The following is a 10,972-nucleotide window of genomic DNA, read 5'->3' as shown; positions in this document are numbered from 1 at the left end:
TTTTTCGCGAAAAACCAGACTGCTGTAGTTCAGCAGACTCCTTACTCTCCTGATATGGCCTCCTGTGACTTCTGGATGTTTCCCAAAATCAAGAGGACACTGAAAGGAGCGCGATTTCAGACAAGAGAGGACATTATGGCTGCAACGACAGCTGAGCTAAACTCCATTCCGAAAGGGGCCTTTTCGGAATACTTCCAACAATGGCAGCACCGCTGGGAGAAGCATGTCGAGTCCCAAGTAGACTACTTTGAAGGTGATTAGGTTTCCAACGCTCCAGTTATGCCAGTTTTTTTTCTTCGGCAAAAGGTCGGATACTTTTCTAACAGACCTCGTATATTAAAGCAACCCCGCATACAGACCGCTACGCCGTCAAATGTGTCGCAATGTAAGCCCCGGTTTAAATCCCGTTTTCCATCAAACTTTACAAATTTCCGGCCACTGCACCTCCCATTTGATTCTACGCCAAACCGGCCACCCCGTACCATGGACCCTGCGACGACGGCAATCCGACGAGAGCGACAACAGCGCGCTTAGGCTAATATGTTTCCCCGCTGGCAAACAATGACAGTTAAACTTCAGAGACAGTTATCTTCCCTTAAGGCATATTTACCTCACCCGGTAAAAAATCACGCCGTGTTTGACAGAAACCGTGTTAGCGAAGGAGAAGGATAACCGCGTTGAAAAAAAAACGAATAAAGAATGGTCGCTTTGGGGCCCGTGTATCACCTTTGTTCACAATGAAACATCTATTCTTCTTTTTTTAATTTTGCTTTGGCAGTTCCCCATTTGTTATTACTATTAAAAACTTGGGTGGTGCTGCGCTCGGTGCAGGTCCTGGCGATATATAAAAGCACGCGTTTAAGCCGTGCTGGGAACGGTGACACTCCCACGCGCACTCTGCTCGAACTACCGCGCACACGCTTCATTGCGTTGCGGCAGACCGAATCGTGCAGTGCGGTTCGCAGAGCTCGAAACAAACCCGGAAGTGGAATGAACTCGGGAATTCGTGCACTGCAGTCATGCCAAATTAACCATAGATTTTGCATGCAAAGATATTGTGTTCACAGCCCGAACAATCACGAGCAGTATGAAAAGTGCTAAAGGTTTCTTACCTGTAGTGCTAAATGCAGGAAATTGCGCTGTCCAGTTTTGTTATTCACCCGTTGTACAAGAGCCTTCATCCTGAGTGTCATTGTGATTATACAGTAGGTTGCCTCTAAAGTGCACGTCGACTGCGTATACCGCTCCGTTTTCACGTGGGTAACCTCCAAATGCCAGAGAGCGTTATCTCCCTTGCGTTTGTTTATTTCTTTACACCCTCGACAAAACAGAGACTGGCACGCGCGAAGTTTCCACTATGGACAAAGAAGCACAAGTTTACAGTAAAATGTTAAGACAACAGCGATTCTACCCTAAACAGACTGCCAACAGAAGCCTTATCGGCTGCCCGTAAATCTGGCGTACTTGTGGTTCCTTGATGCCCACGCCTTTCCACCAAGGCACCCTATAGCCTCACTAGGGGCTTTAGCTTTACTAAATTACTTGCATCCCCTATAGGACGTGAAAAACACCCATTGCTTCCATTCTGGAACGCCGCGTTCTCTTATTTCAGTTACTTAGTCACAGAGGCTAGAAGGGAATTTTCGTTTCGAAGTTTCTCGACCATGTCATTCAAAAATTTGGTGTCATTAGCAATATGGATCAGATAGTTAAAGTGGACGTAGTCACTCTGATGATGATGACATCACCAAGTTAAGTGTTTTTGGTGCATTGTCATCACCCGAGGTTTGCAGCTTCAGCGTGTGTTTACGAAAAATAATGCCGCAAGCTTGGTGATCAGGAGAGCAAGCTGCCGGGCTAGTTGGTGAAGCATGTTAAACAAGCTGTCCAAGCTCCAAACAAGCTGTCCAAGCTATGCCCTCGCATTACTGGCTGTGCCGGCAGGGGCTGCAACAAAAAACATGGGTTCGCCTACGCCAAATGTGCAATAGGTGTGGTGTACTGCATTCCCCTCTCATGTGGGGCTTCATACGTTGGCCAAAGTGGCCGCTGTATTAATGACCGGCTACGGGAGCATGCCAAAAACATAGAAAATAACGACACGAATGTGAATCTTGTGCGGCACCTTGCTTCGTGTAAATGTAGGGCGGGATTAGAGAAGACCACGATTCTTGGCAAGAGCGGTAATGATAAGGCAAGGCTCGTTTTAGAAGCTTATTATATCAGAAAGCTGTCCGAACGTTGTGTCAGTGACACGTCGGTACACATACACTCATCTGAATGTGCTTTTTTAGATTCGTTTTTTGATTAACTCGTTTGCTTGACGGATGTGCATTATCTGTACCTCGCTACGCGCATGCTCTTCATTCCCTTCCTATATATCCCCTGTACTTCAGCATGAATAAACAGTTGGTAGTTAGCGCTCGTGAACGTCTCAGTGTGTCTCTCTTTGTCCCTTGTCTGTATTTTTGCGCTGAATTCAATTTAACAAGCTTGGTGAGCTCACTTACTATGCCTCGAGCCGATTTTATCCATCAGTTTCGCTAGTTATGCAGGCGAAGCCATGTTCATTTGGAAGAAGCAGCCAGAGTAGCAGCATAAAAATACTACATCAGGTATAAAAGCACCAAAGTGTGAAGACTATCGTGCACCGCATCCATTGCTCCTGAGAACTTTAGCTTGTACCTCTCTCCCCCCTCGTATACCGTCTATTTTCGCTATTTAAGTTTCTCTGCAGTTAAGAACGCTTCTAAGTAATGCCACATTCACTTCCTGAGGTTGGGAAGTTCTCCACACGTGACCCGCAGCACAAACTGCCAGTTAACAAAGTGAAAATTAGGCATGATTCTATTAGAGTTGCCAAAAACTATGTTCAACACAAGTGAAATCACCACCGGCAAATGTTTACATACGAAACTAGGTTACCTGTTGAACGCCGCAAACCATATCATTCAACAGGTCGCCTTGCATACCGTACTAGAGGATAAACTCGAAGCAAATCATGAAGCTCGGCATCACCACCTGATCCCCTGCCGTTAAGGCTGTGCCACACTGCAAAGTATTGGATACAGCACCTCCTCCTAACCAAACCTCGACTCTGTACCACCATGGAGCAATCTATCCCGCGTCATCATTCTACCTTGGACCGAAACATGCACTTAGAGAGGTATCCCACACATTGAGAATGCAGATCTTGCCATCTCAAGACCCAAGCGCATGATCTAGTGAACAGACGCAACCTTCTCCAGACTCCAAAGTTGCGACGCCTTCTGTAGCACCCCGCCCCCCTCCCTTCCCACCTCTATGAATCACAATGGTGTTCATGGCAAATTAGCTGAAAGGCAAGCGATCACCAAAGCCACTCTTCACCACCCTCACGAAACTAACGTCATCAACATGCGCATGTAAAAGCCAGAGCGCCTCCATGACTTCCTTACTAACAGGGTCCAGGGATATATGCGCGCACGTCTGAACACCAACATCCACTAGCATCCACACCCGCACGTCTTTCCACAATGGCATCCCGGTGGCCAAGGAATATAAGACAGTAAACTAGCTAATACCCTGACTGTCGACACGTCCCCGAACAACTTTTTCCTTTAGCCGGATGATTACAATCCCAATTATGCGCGAGCTATGCACCGCGAAGTCCTAAACGAAATGCTCGAAGGACTACGACACCCCCGCCACCTCCTTTCTACCCTTACCGCCGACCTCACTCGCCGCGAAGCTACTTACATCGGACAAGAGAAAATAAATGCATATGGGTAAAATTTTCTGCCTTGCAACCGCTACAACCACCACACTGCAAACCGAAAAACACCCGGATAGGAGTAAATGGCTCATCGCGTAGCGCACTCCCGAAAAGGGGTTTTTATACTCCTCAGAATAGGAGTATATCGTCTACTCCTCTGCTTGAAGGGGTACTTTCGGAGTGCTAGAAGGAGTAAAGTGTTACCGCTCTGCAGACGGGAGTTTATTTAGGAGTAAAGTTGTGATCACAAAGGAGTTAGCATGGCAATTAATAGAAGTATTATATACTCCTTTGCAGCTACTTTTATAGTACATTTCAGGAGTACGTGCCTGTTCCTTTTAAGTAGTTCTGGCAGGAAATTTTTCGAGAAATTTTTCTTACTATAGGGTTACATTTATGATTCCCAGACGAGTATATTACTTCACTTGATGCGGAAGCCGATTTGAAATAAAGTATTCGTATGGAAGGCTCATTTTAGAGCTTGATATTCCAGGATAAATGCGTCGATGAACTTACAGTGATTTATTTCAAACAATATTTTATTGGGTACAAAACATTTGAGACATGTGTTCGGCAGCTTGCTTTCGACGGTTACAGAGAACCTACGTCTTGGCCCCTGTAGAAAAGAAGAGTGCCTTAACCCACGCTGTCTTTGGGTACATAATTTAAATACCCAAAGGAATGAAAATAGAGATGCCACACTTGAAAGCAAGGAGGGAACCTTGAAATGCTTCGCTGTCAACATACGGGCTCCTTCTGAAAGAAAGATTAGAAAAAAAAAATGCATCAGAGGAATTGCACCTCTAAGCTTGAAGTATGACGTGCTTCAAGTGTAGAAGTCAACGTCCCAAAGCCGTTCAGAGTGCACTTTTAAAGTAGGTATTATTGAAGTTTAAACGTTTTTCATGACTAAAGATTAGCTAGTAGAACATAGTAGGTAATCAACTAGCTAATACATACCTGTATCCTGTCGGATGACAGCGGCTAAACGCGGTTTTCAGGGAATCACAAATTCCAGAGAGCCGCTTTCGTAAACATTAAGGCAATACGGCGAATGGGAAGCAGCATCGATAGGGAACATTTTTTCCACAAAGCATAAAACTTAAAAAAATAAAATGGTCTTACTGAGGCACCTGCGCATTCGCGCTGCCTTTGGCTGCGTTCCTGCACCGAAAGAGGCCTCGAGATATAATTTTTTTTTTACTTGTCAGAGGTTCCTCATGCTTTTCAGGCACCATATCAGAACCAATTACTGAAATCAAAACATGCAAACAAAAGACAGCGCTTTGCATACACGCAGCGGAAGCTTACATGCAATTTCCTTGATGGGAGAGCCCGCAGCTACGCATTTTCAGGACGTCGTCATTCTGTGTATAGGTCAAAGGCAGGGCAAGGGTGACTGACATAGCAGGCATTGTTAGGAATAGAAAGCTACCAACAGACCCACCCTCCCGCCGCCACCTGTCTTCTGTTAAGCTTTGCCCTCACATTCGTGGCCAGGGTTCAAAAGAAAACATTCTACACAGGCCTATCTGGCTGGGAAAGGAATATACTTTCGGGAAAGAACGCCAATGAAAAAAAAAAAACATGTTTCGGAATCTTCTTGGTTCTTTCACCAGAAGGGTTGAAATGCGGGCCAGTTGGTACATTGTAAACGGAAAAAAACCAGTCACACAAGACGACGGTGGTGTGTACACTCTTCTTGTCCGTCGTCTTGTGTGACTGGTTTCTTTCAGCAGGTGTGACTGCGAGTGAGTCACAGCTTGCCTTTTTTTAAGCCTTCGGTTAGCCATCCGCCGGGTCACTGATCGTAGACAGTTGATGCAAGGATAGTTCCCTCGAAGTCAGTCTTGTCAACCCGCGCTTCCTTCCTTGTTCATTTGTTTGGCATCCGCTTTGTGCTGCTTCAGTTTTTCTGGGAAATGCTTGCTTTCGCCAATGTACTACGTCCAGCACGAGCAGGGGATCTTGTACACTGGCGTCTGCTTTATTCTTTTTCTTTCGCTGCCTTCCTGGGATCAGCAGTCTGAACCGGAACGCTTGCCTCCACGAGTTTCACATAATGGAATGTGTTCGGAAACTGCACGCGAAGTGGAAACTTCTTTTAACATTTTTCAAATGCGAAGAGCTTACAAGGTACCACATTTTGGAACTAGACGCCTAACCATCCAGAAAAGGCAGCGTTCAGTATGGTTGAAACCTCATGTCCGCTGCCGAAAATCGCTGCGACGTTAAGATGCCACCAACTCGGAAAATGTAACAGTTTAGCTAATCTCCGTGAGCGCTAAGGCGTCGTCATGTCCTGTGCTATGACTGAAAAGAATAAAATCGCTTGCATTGTTTGCATAACAAGGCCCTCTTAAAACACAGGAAAGGAAGCAACCGATTAGGGCAGGGTTCTCAGCACTGTTCGTAATAACGTGACAAAAATTCACAGACCCCAAGGCCGTGCATTTTCACCTGTCATTGCCTGTACAGCTTTTCCATATTCATGGGGCGTGAACGCATGAAGAAAATTTGGTCCCTAGAAGAACTGACCGTACTTCCAGCTGTACATGTTAGCGTAACAGCCACGACTGCAGTGCCACACTCTTTTTTTCAGCCGCGTGCAACAACAAATTTCTCAGATACTTACTTCATGCCTGCTGTGTGAGTTGGCTCCACCGGACCACAATGAAGCCTTTGCTGTTTTGCTGTTCTCGTTAAGCCTTTCATCTCGGCGCACCCGTGGTTCACAGCAAGTCTACGCACACTGAAAAGGGAGCGGCGTTAAGTGCATGCGCGTCTATGGCATCAAAGGAGAGTTTAATACTGCTTACCAGAACACACGACGATGATAATCCAGTCTTTAGTATTCTTGCAATACAGCGAAAGAACGAGGGGCCGACGATGTCGAGAAAACTGGTGCGTCACACACACATCGCCATGTCGGCGCGGCGAAACGGCAGCAGCCAACACTTGTATGCTGCGTAGACAATGAATGACTAGCCGCTGCTTCTGCACATATTGCTGGCTTGAGTGAGACGTTCATTGCAGCACGTTGCTGCTAAGGTCGATGATGTCCAGTCTTACGTCACGACAAGAGCGCGCAAAGGAGCGGGTGGCAAACTGGCGGCTTCGGGGAGGTCGACGCGTCACACACCGCCATGTTGGCTCGGCTGAGCTCGGCTGGCTAAGCCTCTCGCAGACTGCCGTCGCAGGCGATGCAACACCAAGCGTTCTCCGAATACACTGGGGGCTTCACAGGCACTGTCTGCGGCACTGTCGCGAGGTTGCGGCGATCCGGTGTCTTGTAACATGACAAACGTGCGTGAAGCAGCAAAAGCAGAGGCGAGCAGGCAGCGACGACAGAGCCGGCGTCGTCACCTGCAAGTGCAGCGCACCGGCAGCTGCCACTAGGCGGCGGGCAGACACTAAGGAGTGCATAAAGGGCCTGAAGGAGTATTGAAGCCGACATACTCCTGCTTGGAAAAGTAGTAAAATCATGTAAATACTTTATTTTACTCCTCGATTTCGCGACGGCAGTAAAAAAGGAGGATTTCCTCTTTTTTACAACTTAAAGTCGATTGCGAAATTTTCAAAAAGGAGTTTAAAAGCGGACACTAGCCATTTATACTCCTATTTGGGCTTATTTGTGTTTACAGTGCACATACTCTACCGTCCTGTCCACCCCGTTGTCAGGTATGTAGTGTCTACCCTTATATGCACACATATATTGATCCTTTCCGTGCCGCAGTTTCTTCAGTCATTAAAGTAACATTGATTAGAGTAAAAGTAAAAAGATTAAAGGGTAAGGAGAAAAGCCTTCATTACAGTAAAACCATCAAAGTATTCATAGCCCAGCTGCGAACGCCGCTTTCTAGCATCACGTTCCAAGATCGTCCTGTCAGTTTTTTCTCTCTCTCTATCCTTCTCGGCTCTCGCCAGCTTCACAAACTTTCCTTTGCTGTACTCACTTCATTCGGTTAATATCGATTTTTCTAGAAATAAACTTGGGGAGAGGGGGGCAAAACGACATGGGACCAAGCGCGACATTTTGTTACTGAGCGCCCCCTAACCTTTAAATGGTCCACCATGCTAACTTGATATTTATGAGCTACCACCGGCCGCATGTCCGCTCCAGTTCAGAAGGGTTGGAAGGTTCGACCTTCGTAACACGAAAAAAAATCGCGAAGTGAGCCTTGGTGAACGAGAAACGGGTCGAAAAGGCACGAAGTTCTGCCCGCCAGATTTTTCAAAGCTGTGCACCTCCATCAACCTGGCAGCCTAGGTTAACACGTGTTAGTTATTGAAAATATAATTGGTTTTTACAAATAATTGGTCTTTTCTTATGCAAAGTTTGAACATTTTTTCTGCTCAGGTAATTTAGATAGCATTATTTTAGCAGCAGGCTACAGGTGAGGCAAAACGCAACTTTATGATGTTCTGAAAGAACTAAAGTGCATGCAATGATTTTATTGCATGCTCTAATGCTCTGCGCATGATTTGCGGCTTTCTAGGAAGGTTTGAACGTAAAAAAAAAAATGGAAGAGAAAATCAATGGTGACTAGCGAGCACAAAACGTAATGAAAGCGCTGGAGAGACGCAAGCTGCGCCTGTGCCATCAAGCGTGTTGGTGTTTCCAAGTGCGCCCAACATAAAAAAGCAAAGAAAATGAGGCAATATTAACAGCAGGAATTGTACAACAAAGCTTGCGAACGTAAACGTCGCACATTGACCGACGGGCATGATGTTTACAACATATTCAAACATTGCAGCGAGATCTGTTCGGTGTGGTCTATAATCACACGAAAAACCTCGTGTTCACGCTCTACAAGTCGTACTAGATCGCCTGTCCGACCATCACGGTTGAGCGAAAGAGCAACAGCGACGCTAAAAGAGAGGAAAGTTGCGATGAAGGCAGGAAATTCAAGAACATCGAGTTGCCAGGCTACACGCACAACACGGCGTTAAAATTGCGTAGATACTACGGTGGACCATGGAACAAAACACTGCTTGGTTCGGATTTAGTAGAGTCTCTCCCATTCGAATAGGCTTGCAAGGACTATCAGATGACCATGCAGCCAACTTTGTGGGCATCCATTACAAGGATGAGTAATAGGGTTATTTTGGAGAACTTGCTACGAGAACTATCTCATTTTGCCCTACATCATGAGGCAAAATGAGACATTTTTAAGCTTTAGATTTCGCTAAGTATTACTATGTTTCTATTGAGCTGGTTTTTTCGTACTTGGTGAGCGTGATGTGTGGACGGTAGGGAATAATTCGGTAGTTTTAATTTTTTTTTTGTATCTGTGAATAAAAGATAATAAAGACAATTTGCAAATTTCTACCTCGGCCGCGGCGGCTGAATTTCGATGGCGGCGAAATTCTAGAGGCCCGTGTACTGTGCGGTGTCAGTGCACGTTAACGAACCTTATGTGGTCGAAATTTTCGGAGCCCTTCACGGCGGCGTCCGTCATAGCCTGAGTCGCTTTGGGACATTAAACCCTAATAAACCAAACCTAAACCAAGCAAATTTCTGTCGCGTTTTGTGTCACCCTCCCCTGGGCCTGCATTTTTTTTTTCTTGAGACTTAAGACCAGACATTTGATCAATAGTAGGAGCGCAAAGGAGCTAAGCACAATCCACTGTTCGCTTGAAGGGGCAGGAATTCGCAGCATGTGCGCGAAGTTTAAAGTTGGCAGCTGAGTATTCCTGATGTAGCTGATGTATACCTGTGCCCTAGATCTACACTCTGTATACATTTCATTCTCCAAATGGGACTTTAAATTCAACAAGTAAATTTTCGATTTTCCTGCGCAACATTCCTCTACACCCATGGCAACAGGATGTCGTCCTGCTTTCGGGTGTCGTGCTCGCCACCAGGGACAATCTTCGCACGCTTGCTTCGTATTTTATCGTATTTTTATCGTATTTTATTTTATCGTACGCTTCGTATTTTTTCGTGTCTTCGAAGACACACGTCTTCGCTGGCCCTGGCAATAACTAGTTATTAATCAAAATTTACATGTTTTTGTAGCAGGAAGAAAAAAACTGAAACGCATAAAGTATGGCTGTGTCGTTTCGGATTCCCCAGACACTTGTGGACGTTAAACAATTGAAATCGGTTCAAAAATAGGTTGTCCGTTTTGTATTTCACCAGCACCACAATATTTCTCGCCTTCTCGTCTGTCTGATATTGAGCTCACTCCGCTTTCCTCACGTCGTCGTACTGAATAGTTAACGTCTTGCACACGTTAATTAACTGTGCGCTATTTCAGTCCCCTGACTGCCATTTAAAATTTTTGAAGACTTCACCACTATGAAGCTACGACGAATTTAACACTTTACTTTTTAATCCTCGTACTTACGTGTTCAAATGCGGTTTTCGTTTCGCACACTATAGAAATTTAGAACTTACAATGTCCAACATTCTCTGACAAAAATTTTAAATTTGGAAAATTGTAAGACACTGCTGTGGAAATATATGAGGTAATGGGTCATTCTTATGATGTGTACCCAAAATCATTATTTTACAGTTTTTGCATCGATCGCATCGAACAGTTAAGACTTCCGTAGGAAACCAATGGGGAACTCTTGTGACGGAAGCAAAACGTTAATAAAAAAAATACAAGACTGCCGTCGGGTGGTCTGCGGATATGTTGATTGCTATAGTGATATCTTACGATATATGGAAAAATTGCGTCATAAACGGTTTCCCGCTCAAAACTTCTTTCCTACAGAATTGTCGGGTATACTTCTGGCACTACTCGTGCTATGCATGTAACGGAATATTTAGATTCTACGACTTGCAGCTAGCGTGTTCTTAGCATGCGTTTCCTCATTTTTTTTTTCACTATCTCATAAACAGCTGATTGTTACCATTACATATATGCGTATCCTTTTTATTTCCTCTTATTATAAAAACTTTCGAGGCTAAATAAATAAATTGCAAACAACTTTAGTAATGTTTGCTTTCCTGTGATGGCTGTTAAAGCCCAATCCTTGAGTTGATGGTCGTCGTCTTAGTGGTAGTAGTAGTAATAGCCGGCGTAATTGAAGGAAGGGTGGTATCCACGGTTACATTGAAGAGAGGAGGGTTGCTCTGACGTCCAGAAATGACGGCAGAGGACCTGTACGTTGAACACATCTCGCGCCACTCCTCAGATCACAAGCCTTTCTTAATGACTATCAAGGACTGCTCAAGAAGTGCCCGACTTGAACAGAGAGTACATT

The 10,972-nt window shown here is 45.2% G+C and overlaps 1 long non-coding RNA gene across 1 annotated transcript; it reads right to left on the bottom strand.

The window, feature by feature from the left end:
- Positions 1–4,275: 4,275 nt before the first annotated feature.
- On the bottom strand, positions 4,276–7,253 carry LOC149338465 (uncharacterized). The gene is made up of 3 exons (XR_016283448.1): positions 6,574–7,253; positions 6,390–6,506; positions 4,276–4,510 (listed from the first exon to the last, which is right to left on the bottom strand). It is a non-coding gene; the product is annotated as an uncharacterized LOC149338465 (long non-coding RNA).
- Between the last annotated feature and the right edge of the window lie 3,719 nt (positions 7,254–10,972).

The sequence above is a fragment of the Amblyomma mixtum genome, chromosome 6 (genome assembly GCF_055824585.1).
Source record: "Amblyomma mixtum isolate Tamu chromosome 6, ASM5582458v1, whole genome shotgun sequence".
Lineage (NCBI taxonomy): Eukaryota > Metazoa > Arthropoda > Arachnida > Ixodida > Ixodidae > Amblyomma > Amblyomma mixtum.
This window is presented reverse-complemented; position numbering and strand designations above follow the sequence as displayed.